The sequence below is a fragment of the Engystomops pustulosus genome, chromosome 4, assembly GCF_040894005.1.
Source record: "Engystomops pustulosus chromosome 4, aEngPut4.maternal, whole genome shotgun sequence".
NCBI classification, from domain to species: Eukaryota; Metazoa; Chordata; class Amphibia; order Anura; family Leptodactylidae; genus Engystomops; species Engystomops pustulosus.
This window is the reverse complement of record NC_092414.1, coordinates 36,086,195-36,100,653: the sequence shown is the minus strand read 5'-3', so window position 1 is coordinate 36,100,653 and position 14,459 is coordinate 36,086,195. Positions and strand designations below refer to the sequence as shown.

The 14,459-nt window shown below is 44.0% G+C and overlaps 1 long non-coding RNA gene across 1 annotated transcript in view; it reads right to left on the bottom strand.

The window, feature by feature from the left end:
* Positions 1-10,469: 10,469 nt before the first annotated feature.
* The window catches only part of LOC140126349 (uncharacterized), a 55,625-nt gene continuing 51,635 nt past the window's right edge, over positions 10,470-14,459 (bottom strand). Inside the window, exon 6 of the long non-coding RNA XR_011854811.1 lies at positions 10,470-10,594. This is a non-coding gene — a long non-coding RNA (uncharacterized lncRNA). The remainder of the gene's footprint in view (positions 10,595-14,459) is intronic.

Sequence of the window (14,459 nt, the reverse complement as noted above, 5' to 3'; positions counted from 1 at the left end):
GCGCATTAGGGCTGTCCGCCTGCATACACGCAGTACTTGCCGGTACAGCTGATTAGCATGCGCCTTCGCATTGACCACGCCCCCACCAGCGCGGTCCTTCTGATTGGCCGAGTTTCGTACAAACCCTGCCCCCACTAGTATGCTTACCTGATTGGTCTGATAAGTAGTCCCCAGTCTTCCTTCAGGTTCGCTTCTATTCTCCTACTTAGCTCCATGCTCGCTATTGCCTTTTAATTGGGGCGGGATTAAAACCGACCTCCCCACCCCAGATTGTTTTTAGCCAATGTGTTACCTTTAGATTGTAGGTGTGGCTGCACAGGCAGCGGAGTCTCCTAGCGCCCTCACCTATAAAGCAGATGAGGACGCACGGAGAGGCAGGCAAGATGAAGCGCTAACTAAGAGCGCGAAATGATTTGTCCCTGGTGAAAGAAGGCATCCACCTCGCTACCCTCCCCTGTTGTGTACGCCGAATTTTAAAATGGATTAATAAAAGTGAAGAATTTTACTAAAGGTGGTGAGTGCCAACTTTTCTCTTTTTTTCTACCACGAAGTTACTATTTAAAATGTACTGTAAAAGTTTTCATTTCATTTATTACAGTTAACTGATAACAGTTACAGTTGGAAATAAACACGGTTGTAATACCCTAAAATTGCCTCAAGGTGGTAGTGTTGTATACAAGTGCCACACAAGGTGATTATATACAAGAAGTAGCTGCTACTGCTTCTTCATATGATATAACAGAACTCAGTCAGAAAGAAGGAATGTCTAAACTCTACCCCGGTTACATTTATAACATATGGGATCTTAAACAAAAGATTTCAGTTATCTGTGAATCCAAGAGAAACATAGTACTCATCACCGTTATACAAGGGACATGGCCTGGCAAGTATTACTTTTTTAATTCAATTTGTTTCTGGATGTTGAATCTACTGAGCTTCATTACTCAATTCTAGAAGAGATGAAGAACAATGCTGTGGTGGGAAATATTATAAAGGATTTGGGATTGAATTGCTAATGAATTGGAATTATGAAAATTAAGGAATGTTTCTAATGACAAAATGAATTATTTTAATGTTAATATAGAAAATGGCAATTTATATGTCAGTGACAGGATAGACAGGGAAGAGCTGTGTGGAGCAGAGAACAGCTGCTTTATAGACATTGAGATTCAGGCTGAAAACCCTGTAAATGTTTATCCTGTGAAAATTGAAATCCAAGATATAAATGACAACTCTCCAAGTTTTTCCAAGGATGTTTTTGAGATAGGAGTAAGTGAATCTGCTTTACCAGGAGTCCGTTTTATCCTGGGGAATGCGCATGATCCAGACTTGCTTACCAATTCATTAAAGTGTTATAATTTAACCCCAAATCCACATTTCTCGTTAGTTAAAAAATATGACAAAGGAGCAGCTGGTTATCCAGAACTGGTCTTAGAGCAGCCTCTAGATCACGAAAAACAACAAATATATGAGCTGCTTCTAACTGCGTATGATGGAGGAAAACCAGCAAAAACTGGAACTGCTGTTATTAAGGTTGAGGTACAAGATGTTAATGACAAATATCACATATTTTCACAAAAAATATATAAAAGCAGTTTTATGAAAATATTCCTATTGTTTTTTTTTCTTCACCTGAATGCCACTGACAAAGATGAAGGATCCCATGCAGATATCATTTACCCATTCAGTCGTATTCATAAAAATGCTGGTCAAGTCTTTACTATGCATTCTCACACTGGAGTTATTACAACCACTGGAGAACTGGACTATGCGACAAGCAGGAGTTATGAGATGACAGTAGAAGCTAAAGATGGAGGAGGTCTGGTTGATCAGTGCAATTTTTTGCTTGACATTGTAGATGTGAATGACAATGCTCCTGAGATAACCATGGCATCACTGTCTACACCAATTCCTGAGGACTCTGCACCTGGGACACTTGTAGCTTTAATTAATGTAAAGGATTTGGATTCATGGAAAGATGGAGAAGTAAACTGTCATGTAAGTGATACTTGAGCACTGAAATTAGCTCCATCATCTCAGAACTATTACAATCTTGTAACTGCAGATCCACTTGATCTGGGAACATAATCATATAACATCAGAATAATTGCAGAAGATGAACGCTCTCCTCCAATGGTTACAAAAAAAACAATCTATGTAGCTGTCTTAGACATAAATGACAATGCACCAGTTTTTGTCATGTGTTGGGACTTGCCCAGAGAACCTTTGACTATGAACATTTGCGGGAATTCCAGTTCCAGGTGATGGCTAAAGACAGTGGATCTCCTCCTCTAAGCAGTAATGTCACAGTGAGGATATGTATCATTGATAAGAATGATAATGCTCCTAAGATTCTCTACCCATCACCAGACACTGAGGGATCGGCATTATTTGAGTTTATTCCTCACTCTGCTGAGAAAGGTTATCTAGTCACTAAAGTGATTGCAGTGGACGCTGACTCTGGACACAATGCCTGGCTCTCCTATCACTTACTGCAAGTTCCTGATCCAACATTATTTACCATTGGTCAATATACTGGAGAAATCAGGATTGCAAGAGATCTTCCAGACATTCCATCAGGAATAAAGTAGCAACCTAAGAATTCTGAGACATTTCATGCTTCCTTTTACCTTATTATAGCTATTGCCTTTATTTCTGGTCTATTTATTGTGACAGTGGTGATCATAGCTTTCTATAGATCCCAAAAACCTAATATATGAACATCCTTTGAAGCATATAGCAGAAATGCGTGTCCTCAGTTCACCCTGGGATGTCCCTCTGAGATCAGTGATGCAAGTTTACCTTTCCCATTCTCATATGATGTGTGTGTGACTCTGGACTCAAAGCAGAATGAAATTGCTTTTCTGAAACCAGTACAGAATGTCCCCACAGACAATCTCATAAACACTGAAGATAAACCTTTTTTTAACATTTAATAGGTATTGTATACTCTTTTAATTGAGTTTTATAAAAACTTTTTTATTAATATTTTCTTTTTATAAATCTGTTCTTCATTGTCTGTTCTTGTGAACAGGAAAGGGGTATGAATTATATGTGCAGGGGGCATGTGTACCAAAGGACAAAGGAGGAAGGAATAGCTGCAGCCTGACTAAGCTCAGCTCATAAATACCCAGGGTGACACTATTCACAACAATGCAAACTGGGGGGTTCAGTTCACAAAAGCCACGTCATTTCAACATCATCATGCAGAGCAACTGACTACAGAAAATGACGTAGGACAATGGAATGGCAAGTAATATTTTGACACAATGACACAAGCCGATACAAGCGGGATGGTCTTGCTGCAGCGGGGTGTCACCAGGTCATTCCACAGGTGCGACTAACCCGCGGTGGTAGAAGGTAGAAATGTAGGACACAGTCTGAGACTGCGGTGACAGCAGGAGAACAGCACAGGATGGAATACTGGAACTCACGCAGGATTGCGGGTGTAGGAATATGGAACTGCAATGCAGGAACAGACTGGAAAACAGGAATAGGATAACGGAACAGGAATGTAGGAACTGACTGGAACACAGGAACAGGAGCACAGGAACACAGGAGCGGGAACACTGGAAACACAGAGGAGCTTTCTCTTCACAGGATATGGCTTGAAGATCCGGCTGGGAATGATGTGAGCCACCGGATTATATAGCAGACCCGGAAGAGGCCGGCGCCAATCACCTGTGCGCTGGCCCTTTAAATCTCCGAGTACCGCCAGGTGCACCCTAGGGAGTGGGCACGCCCTCGGGGCCTAGGCCAGACAGGAGTGGGAGCGTGGAAAGGTAAGTCAGGAGAGAGAGCAAGGGCAGCGCTACGGAGAGGGGCATCGGTGTGCCCGCGATCCATGACATGGATTGCGGGAGCACTGTGACAGTATTTAAAAGTGTTTTGATATTGAAGACTCAAAGTGTAACTATCATTTAAATAATAATTGATGTTGTGTTGGGCAGAGTGTTGTGAAAATTTTTCTAATACTCTTTTTCAAGAAGATCTGCACTAGATGTTTTCTGTATTCCACTACAGTAACTCTTAAGAAATCATATTCACCCTAATTTTCTTCACAGAATTTGTTATTTGACAAACATTTTAAACATGGGTCACTGTTTTAGGGAATTGTAATTTATTAATGCTTAGTTTTCAAAGCCCAAAAAAAAAGAAACTTAATATGTAAATTTCAATCTCAAATTAAAGTTGTTGTACATAATACACTGTGAGACACTGAAGGGGTTAACTGTGGATGGGCGGTATGTTTCCCCTAGGTTTTGCTATTATGCAAGGCCTTAGTGCTGAGGTTGTGTTGTCCAGCACCTTGGACACAGGTGATGTGAGCAGCCTAATCAGTTTTGCATAAAGCCGCTGAGCAGAGCTGGAAGTGTTGTCTCTCTGGAAGGAGGCTGGAGAGCACGCAGCCTTGACCTCTGTGCCTGGAGCAGCCAAGTGTTTTTGTTAGTGGTGAGTCAGAGAACCATTGTTTAGTTAGCACCCTGACGGGTAGGATATTATTTTGTTTTTGATGCCTGAATGTAAAGGCTGTTTTATTTTTCCTGCTGAAATAAACACAGGCTAGACCTGTTTTGGACTGTACTTTGGTGTCACTGTCGTGAACTGCATCACAGCACCCCGCTACCACGGTCTCTACTGGGCCAAAACCCCACATATGGTGCTTCGGATTGCGGGCAGTTCAAAAAGACATACACCTGAAAGGCTTGATACATCCTGCAACATTGCATGGCCTGGGTGAAAACAGCAGGCAAATTGCAGGATACAGCCAAGATGGAGGACTTTATTAAATACCTGCAAGAGGAGGCCAGAGCTAATCGGCAGCAGCAGCAGGAAGAGTCCCAGGCTAATCGGCAGCTGCAGCAAGCCATGCTCCAGCAGCAGGAGGAGAGGTCCCGCCAGCAGCAAGCCATGTTCCAGCTGCAGGAGGAGAGGTCCCGCCAGCTGCAGGAGGAGAGGTCCCGCCAGCAGCAGGAAGAGTCCCGAGCCATGTTCCAGCTGATGATGGAGAAGCTTTCTGGCATTATGGCAGCACCGCAAGCGACGACTACTGAGGGGTCCCATACTGGTTTGCAAGGGTACCCGGTTGTCCAGCGTTCCGCACGGGCTGCAGTACAAAAGGCTTTACAAAAAATGGCGACGACCGACGACGTGGAGGCGTATCTCACTGTGTTCGAGCGAGTAGCTGAGCGAGAGGAGTTACCGGCTGAGCAGTGGGCAGATGTCCTGGCACTGTTCCTGACCGGCGAGTCGCAGAAGGCTTACTACGACCTGAGCAAAACGGAGGCCCGTAAGTACCCCCAGCTAAAGGCGGAGATTCTAGCTCGTCTTGGGGTCACCGTTCAAGTTCGCTCCAGCCGGGTCCACCAGTGGGCTTACTCAGAAAAACTACCCCCACGCTCCCAAATGCATGACCTAATCCATCTTGTCCGGAAGTGGCTACAACCAGAGGACTGCACCCCAGCACAGATGGTGGAGAGAGTGGTCCTCGACAAGTTCACCCGTTCTCTGCCCTCTCGGCTCCAGCGGTGGGTTGGACAGGCCGGTCCCACAAAAGTTGAGGAGCTTGTGTCCCTAGTAGAGAGGTATCGGGCTACGGAGGACCTTCTACTTACCTCTCCCACATGAAGCAGTGCCAGGGTCACCAACCAGCTGGTGACTGCTACCGAGGAAAAGGAGAGACATGTCAGGTTGGGAGGGGGTTCATGGGGGGGCGTGGATACCCAGAAACCCAGTGAGGCTCGTGACAGAGGTCATGGCCGTATCCAGTGCTGGCGGTGCCATGAAATGGGCCATATTGCTGCCAACTGTCCACTGTCAGTGGAGCCAATGGACTGCAACCAGACCCGGCGATTGTCACTGTTTGCCCGGCTGGTTCTGGCGGCCGAGTCAGTCACGGATGCAGAACCCCAAGTGTGCATGGTCATAATCGGTGGTCACACAGTGGAAGCCTTGCTAGACTCAGGGAGTCTGGTCACCCTGGTGCGGGGAACTTTGGTTGATCCTGGACTATACAGTGGGCGGAGAGTGGGAGTGTTGTGTATACATGGGGACACTCGCGAATATCCCACTGCTGTCATCAACCTACATACCCCTTGTGGTACTATTGCCCATGAAGTGGGGGTGGTGGGGACCCTGTTTCATGAAGCTATTATCGGCAGAGACTTACCGGTGTTTTGGGATCTCTGGAGACGAAGACCCACCTCAGGTGCTGTTGCAGATAATAGACATCAGGTATGTCCGGCCTTGGCCCCTGAATCCTTTGAGGCCGATGTACCCACACCAGCAGTAGGGGTGACCCCATGTGATGAATTCTCTCCCCTAGAGGTCCTAGCTGGTGAGGTCGAGGGCCACGAGGAGGTGGCCGACATGCCGGACTTTGAGAGATTTCCCATGAAAATTTTGGGGCTGCACAGCTCCAGGACCCTACCTTGTTTAAAGCATGGGAGAATGTTAAGGTAATAAATGGGGTACTCCAAATACCAGGGGCTGACAAAATATACCCCCGAATGGTGATTGTTGGGGAACTGTTGTACAGGGTCGACCAGATACGGGGTGAGGAGGTTGAGCAACTTGTAGTACCCCAATCTCACCGTAGGCTGGTGCTAGAGTTGGCACACAAACATGTGCTGGGAGGGCATTTAGGTGCTGAGAAGACCCGAGAGAGGATCCTGCAGCGATTTTTCTGGCCCGGGGTGTGGGAGGAGGTAAACCGGTATTGTAGCTCCTGCCCTGAGTGTCAACTTACTGCCCCGGTCTCCCACTTCAGGAGTCCTTTGGTCCCGCTACCAATCATAGAGGTGCCATTTGAACGGATTGCAATGGATCTGGTTGGCCCCTTAGTCAAATCCTCAAGGGGGCACCAATACATCCTAGTTATCCTGGACTACGCTACGCGGTATCCCGAGGCGATACCATTAAGGAACACCTCCTCCAAAAATATTGCTAGGGAGCTGTTCCAGGTGTTCTCACGCACAGGCCTCCCCAAGGAAATCTTGACTGACCAGGGTACCCCATTCATGTCTAGGGTAATGAAGGAGATGTGTAAGTTACTGCAGGTAAAACAGCTCCGCACCTCTGTGTATCATCCTCAGACAGATGGCCTGGTCGAGAGGTTTAATAAGACCTTGAAGGGGATGCTAAAGAGGGTGGTCAGCAAAGATGGGAAGGACTGGGATCGTTTGTTGCCCTATTTGATGTTTGCCATACGTGAAGTTCCCCAGTCCTCCACGGGTTTCTCACCCTTTGAGCTGTTATATGGCCGTTCCCCACGTGGTCTTTTGGATGTAGCCAAGGAGACCTGGGAACAGGAGAGGACCCCCCACCGTAGTGTGATAGAACATGTCTCCCTTATGCAAGACCGCATATCAGCGGTAATGCCCCTTGTAAAGGAGCACATGACAAGGGCACAAGAGGCCCAGTCTAGGGTCTACAATAGGTCAGCCAGACTCAGGACCTTTAACCCAGGCGACAGAGTGCTAGTTCTGGTTCCCACCGTTGAGAGCAAGTTCTTGGCAAAATGGCAAGGACCATATGAGGTCATGGAGAAAGTGGGGGAGGTAACCAACAAGGTATCTCAGCCGGGGAGGAGGAAACCCGAACAGATATACCACGTGAACCTCCTAAAGCCATGGAGGGAAAGAGAGTCCCTGATGGCCGTGGGAGTAGAAAAAGCGTCTGTCCCCAAGAAGGGGACACCGGAGGTAGGTGTACCCGATGGCAAGGTGCCTGAAGTACGGATCTCAGAGTCCCTCTCCAGGGCCCAGATTCAGGAAGCGAAGGAGTTTGTGCTCCGAAATGTGGATGTGTTCTCTAAGTTACCGGGACGTACTTCAGTCATCAAGCATGACATCATAACCGAACCCCACATCCGGGTACACCAAAAACCCTACCGGGTCCCTGAAGCACGTCGGCTTGCCATATCCGAAGAAGTCAGGCAGATGTTAGACCTGGGGGTTATCGAGGAGTCTAAAAGTGACTGGTCGAGTCCTATTGTGTTGATTCCCAAACCTGATGGTTCCCTACGGTTCTGCAATGATTTTAGGAAGTTGAACGAGGTGTCCAAATTTGATTCTTATCCCATGCCTAGGGTTGACGAGTTGATAGAACGACTTGGACAGGCTAGGTTCTTCTCCACCCTTGACCTGACGAAAGGGTATTGGCAGGTACCCCTTACTGACAGGGCCAAAGAGAAGACCGCTTTTGTTACTCCTGATGGGCTTTTTCAGTACGTGGTACTTCCCTTTGGGCTACATGGGGCTCCCGCCACATTCCAGAGGTTAATGGATCTCGTGCTAAAACCTCACCGGAGATATGCCTCGGCCTACCTGGATGACATCATAGTTTATAGTACCGATTGGGAGAGTCACCTGGCCAAGGTGCAAGCAGTGGTAGACTCCCTGAGGGCAGCAGGGTTGACAGCGAACCCCCAAAAATGTGCACTGGGTCTGGAAGAGGCCCGTTACCTGGGATACCGTATTGGGCGAGGTGTCATCAAACCCCAAGTAAATAAAGTAGAGGCGATCCAGCAGTGGCCACGACCTATGAGCAAGAAGCAAGTGAGGGCTTTCCTAGGCATAGTGGGCTATTATCGCCGATTTATCCCCGATTTTGCTACCATAGCGGCACCCCTGACTGACCTGACCAAGGGTAGCAGGGTGGTGATGGTAAAGTGGAGTGAAGAAGCTGAGGGGGCGTTTCAGCGACTTAAGATGGTTTTGTGCGAGGGACCGGTACTGATCACCCCTAACTTCACCAAGACCTTTATTGTGCAGACTGACGCTTCTGACGTGGGCTTAGGGGCTGTACTGTCCCAAGTAGTGGAGGGTGAGGAACATCCCGTGACATTCCTGAGCCGCAAGCTCACACCCCCTGAGAAGAACTATAGTATAGTTGAGAGGGAGTGCTTGGCGATAAAATGGGCTCTGGAATCCCTGAGGTATTACTTGATAGGGCGACAGTTTACACTAGTGACCGATCACTCTCCCCTCACCTGGATGAGTCAGGCCAAAGAGAGGAACGCCAGGGTCACAAGGTGGTTCCTAATGTTGCAGAATTTCAAATTCACGGTGGAACATCGAGCAGGAAAGCTGCATGGGAATGCCGATGCCCTGTCTCGTACCCACTGTCTGATGGCCAAAAGTGTTCGCCCCCACAGGGTCAAACAGAGGGGGAGGGTATGTGAGACACTGAAGGGGTTAACTGTGGATGGGCGGTATGTTTCCCCTAGGTTTTGCTATTATGCAAGGCCTTAGTGCGGAGGTTGTGTTGTCCAGCACCTTGGACACAGGTGATGGGAGCAGCCTAATCAGTTTTGCATAAAGCCGCTGAGCAGAGCTGGAAGTGTTGTCTCTCTGGAAGGAGGCAGGAGAGCATGCAGCCTTGACCTCTGTGCCTGGAGCAGCCAAGTGTTTTTGTTAGTGGTGAGTCAGAGAACCATTGTTTAGTTAGCACCCTGACGGGTAGGATATTATTTTGTTTTTGATGCCTGAATGTAAAGGCTGTTTTATTTTTCCTGCTGAAATAAACACAGGCTAGACCTGTTTTGGACTGTACTTTGGTGTCACTGTCGTGAACTGCATCACAGCACCCCGCTACCACGGTCTCTACTGGGCCAAAACCCCACAACACTAAAAAAATATAATATAAAAATTATCTTAAGGACCTCATAAATGCAAAAGCTCACTGATATATTATGCCAACCTATGGTGTGTTTATGGGTTGTTGTGCCTGATGGCTTAATTGGACTGTATTTATAAAATCAAGATTGTGTAGTTTTATTGGGTTATTGAAAGTTGTAATTAGTTTTTTCGAATTTTACTGGGGGTTACCATAAGACTATTTGCAATGTGAGTCTTTGTGGGTGACACCTAATAAGTATTTCATACCGATGACAATTGTGTTTTTTTTAATTCTTAAACTTTTGATTTAATGTGTTGTATTTCATAACGTGACATTGTGCAATATGTGGCATGTGTGGCTTTACACACTGTTGCATTTGTAAGTTCAAGTGGATAAATTAGCCTGTCCTTGTGGCTATAAAGATTCTGATTTGCAAGAAAGCAGAGTTGTAACATTTAACTTTTCTCTGTGTTTTTTTATTAAACATATTCATCTATAGAAAATGTACTTGTGTCATTTTAAATAAAAATTTAAGGCAGATCATAGTAAGAGTATATTTGAAAGTATCTTTAAACATTTATATTGTATATTGTTTAAAAAATTACAATTACAAATGGTAAAAGTAATTTACAAATCTTTGAAAATAATATTAAGCAAATATATTTGTATGCTATAAAATGTGTGCCGTTACTATCACCGACACGTATTATATTATTTTATGGCAAACCTGGATGCAAAAATTTGTAGAATGTTAACTAAATATTTATATAAAATGTTAAAAAGATAAGGTACAAAAGTAAATTTAAAAAAAAGTAAATTATAAAAACTATAATTAAAATTTTAAAAAGCCACACTTTAAATATACAACTTGATATGTATGATCTTCTAGTGGAAAGGCTTAATATTTTGTTTCCAATAACTCTCAATTGTACTTGTTGTGGTAATAACTGGATTATTTAGGATATATAGGCATCTGTAAAAAAGTAAAGGATGTTAGCAAAAACAAAAAATATTTATGATATTATTAGTAGTATTTTTTTAAAATTTGAAAATGACATTTTTTAACATAAAATGGAATTTAAATAAAAATACATTTTAAAATTAATTTTATTAAAAAAAACAACAAATGATAGTGAAGTAAAACAAACATTGCAGTGCTTACTTTTATCCACATGATGGCAGTGTTGAATAACATTACAGAGAAACAGTCTGAACACTGTGTGGAGCTAGTGATTGTTGTGTAAAACATAAAAATTCAGATCTGAACAAGAAGCAAGGGGTATATCTATATTTGTCCCATGAATTAAGCTTTGGATATTAACATTCAATTCTTATCTTTGGTTGGATATAAAGGGAACAGCTGCAAGGATTCCACTCTTCTGACATCTTGGACATGGCATGGCAAGTAATATTTTGCTACTTTGGTTTCATAGCCATAGCTGCTTCCAATCAGTTCTACTACTCAATTCTAGAGGAGCTGAAGCTCAATTCTGTTGTTGGAAATGTTGCAGAAGACTTAGGATTGAATAGCAGCAACCTCAAAATGAGAAAACTAAGAATTGTATCTCCTCACAACAGAAATTATTTCAATATCAGCACAGATAATGGTAATTTATATGTCAGTGACAGGATAGACAGAGAGGAGATCTGTGGGTCTGAGAAGAGGTGCTTCCTGAATCTTGAGATATTGGCTGAAAATCCAGTAAATGTTTATTCTACTAAAGTTGAAATCCAAGATATAAATGATAATACACCAAGTTTTTATAAAGATGTTTTTAATATTGGAATAAGTGAATCTGCTTTGCCTGGAGCACAATTTGCTCTTGAGAATGCAAGAGATCCAGATTTAGGCACCAATTCCTTGCAGAGTTATGAGATAAGTCCCAACTCTCATTTTGCATTGAAGGAAAAATCTGACTCACAGAAGGAATATCCAGAACTAATATTGGTGCAACCTCTAGATCGAGAAAAGCAAGAAAAATATGAATTCATTTTAACTGCTTATGATGGTGGCAAACCAATGAGATCTGGAACTGCCAGTGTAAAGATTATTGTCCAGGATGTAAATGATAATTATCCAGTGTTTGGTCAAAAAATGTATGAGGTCAATTTAGAAGAAAACCTACCAACTGGTTATAAAGTTTTACATCTAAATGCCAGTGATAAAGATGAAGGATCATATGCAGAAATCTCCTATTCATTCAGTCATATTTCAGAAAATGCTCAGCAGGTGTTCACCATTGACTCAAAGAATGGAATTATTAAAACTAAAGGAAAACTAGATTTTGAAACAACACAGAGTTATGAGATGACTGTAGAAGCCACTGATGGTGGAGGCCTAGTTGCAAAGTGTTCTGTATCAATACAGATTATGGATATGAATGACAATTCTCCTGAAATAACTATCGCATCACTGTCTACACCAATTCCTGAGGACTCTGCACCGGGGACTCTTGTGGCTTTACTTCATGTGAAGGATTTGGATTCTGGGAAATATGGAGACGTGAATTGTTACATAAGAGATATAAAAGCACTGAAGTTAGTTTCATCCTCCAGTAATTATTACAAGCTTGTGACTGCAGGTCCACTTAATAGAGAAGAAACCTCAGCATATAACATCACCGTAATAGCAGAAGATGAAGGTTCTCCTCCAATGATAACTGAGAAAACTCTTCATATCACTGTCTCAGATGTCAATGACAATTCACCAGTTTTTGGAAAAACCCTTTATATTTCCTACATTCCAGAGCAAACCCCAGCAGGAATATCAATCCAGAGTATCCAAGCATCTGACCTGGATGAGAATGAGAATGCTAGGATCACATATTCTATTATAAATAAGAATATTGATGACATTCCGGTCACATCATATGTTTCCATAAACTCAATGACTGGGATTCTCTATGCCCATAGATCCTTTGACTATGAACAGTTGCGGGAATTCCAGTTCCAGGTGATGGCTAAAGACAGTGGATCTCCTCCTCTAAGCAGTAATGTCACAGTGAGGATATGTATCATTGATAAGAATGATAACGCTCCTAAGATTCTCTACCCATCACCAGACACTGAGGGATCAGCATTATTTGAGTTTATTCCTCACTCTGCTGAGAAAGGTTATCTAGTCACCAAAGTGATTGCAGTGGACGCTGACTCTGGACACAATGCCTGGCTCTCCTATCACTTACTACACGTTCCTGATCCAACATTATTCACCATTGGCCAATATACTGGGGAAATCAGGATTGGACGAGATCTTCCAGACACTGAATCTTTGAGACAAAAACTTGTGGTTCTGGTGAGGGATAATGGGGTCCCGTCTCTCTCATCTACAGTTACTTTGAACGTGGTCGTGGCAGATAATTTTCAACAAGTTGTACCAGAGATAAAACGCCAACCCCATAACTCACCTGTTACATCTAATGCTACATTCTACCTTATAATAGCTATTGCTCTTATCTCTCTATTATTTATTGTTACTGTGTTGATCACAGTCATTTATAAGTGCAGAAAATCATATAGTCCAACATCCTTTGATGCATTTAGTAGAAACGTGTATCCTCAGTTCACCCTGGGATGTCCCTCTGAGATCAGTGATACAAGTTTACCTTTCCCATTCTCATATGATGTGTGTGTGACTCTGGACTCCAAGCAGAATGAAATTGCTTATCTGAAACCAGTGCAGAACGTCCCCACAGACAATCTTATCGACACTGAGGATAGAGCACCTGGAACTGATTCAACAAGCAGCAATGTTCAGGTATGAAGTAATTAATTTTAAATTCCTTCTAAGAATAAGGTAAGATGATTAACTTATCTTTTGTTTAATGTCTAAAAACTATAAATGCCAAATTATTAATGACATTTAGCACAAAAAAAAACATTTAAATGATATGAAGTTATAATTTTAGCAAATGTGTAAGTAACACATTAAAGAGAGTGTATGTGATTATGGACAACTTTTTCCAATCTTTGCTTTGATGTCTGTGGAGAGTTTTCTAAAATGACCAGTTGTCATTAGTGTTGTATGATGGTTGGTTTGATTTTCTATTGTAATGCTGCCTGTCATGTGTCGGGGCACGGAATCTGTGGATCCTATGGATCACCGAGGGAGGTGGTGCTAGCTGACACCTAGGACTGGAATCTTTGTGGTGCCTGGTATTCACCAGAGCCCGCCGCAAAGCGGGATATTCTTGCTGCGGCAGGATACCACCAGGTCGTTCCACAGGTGCGATTAGCCCACGGTGGCAGCCAAGGTCAAGGTACCTTTGCAGGAAACAGTCTTGTGGTAAGGTTCAGGGCAGGTGGCAGAGATGCAAAGTCAAGTCCAATTCGGGGTCATCAACGGGAACATAGGAACGGACTAGAACATAGAGGAGCAGGGGAACAAGAATGCAAGAACACACAGGAGCACGGGAGCAGGAATGGAGGGACACGGGAACTAGAGACCAGGAACACACAGGAGAACAGGAGCACAGGAGCACAGGAACTCAGGAGCAGTAACACACAGGAAAGTAGGAACAGGAACAACCAGGAACGCAGGAATACTCAGGGAGAGCTTGCTCTATGGCATAGACTCAAAGATCCGGCAGGGTGTTATGGGAGAGGCAGATTTAACTAGCCTTCTGGGAAATGGCCAGCGTTACGCCCTAGGAGATGAGGACACGAGCACATGGACCATTGACGGGAATCAGGAGCGATGAGAAGTGAGCAGCGTGAGGGCTTGCGAACATGGAGGGGCACGGGTGAGCCCGCGTCTTGCGATATGGGTCGCCGGAGCACCTGTGACCCCCGTGAGATCATGTTCATGATATAAAGTAGTTTGTCTCTGTAAAGAAAAC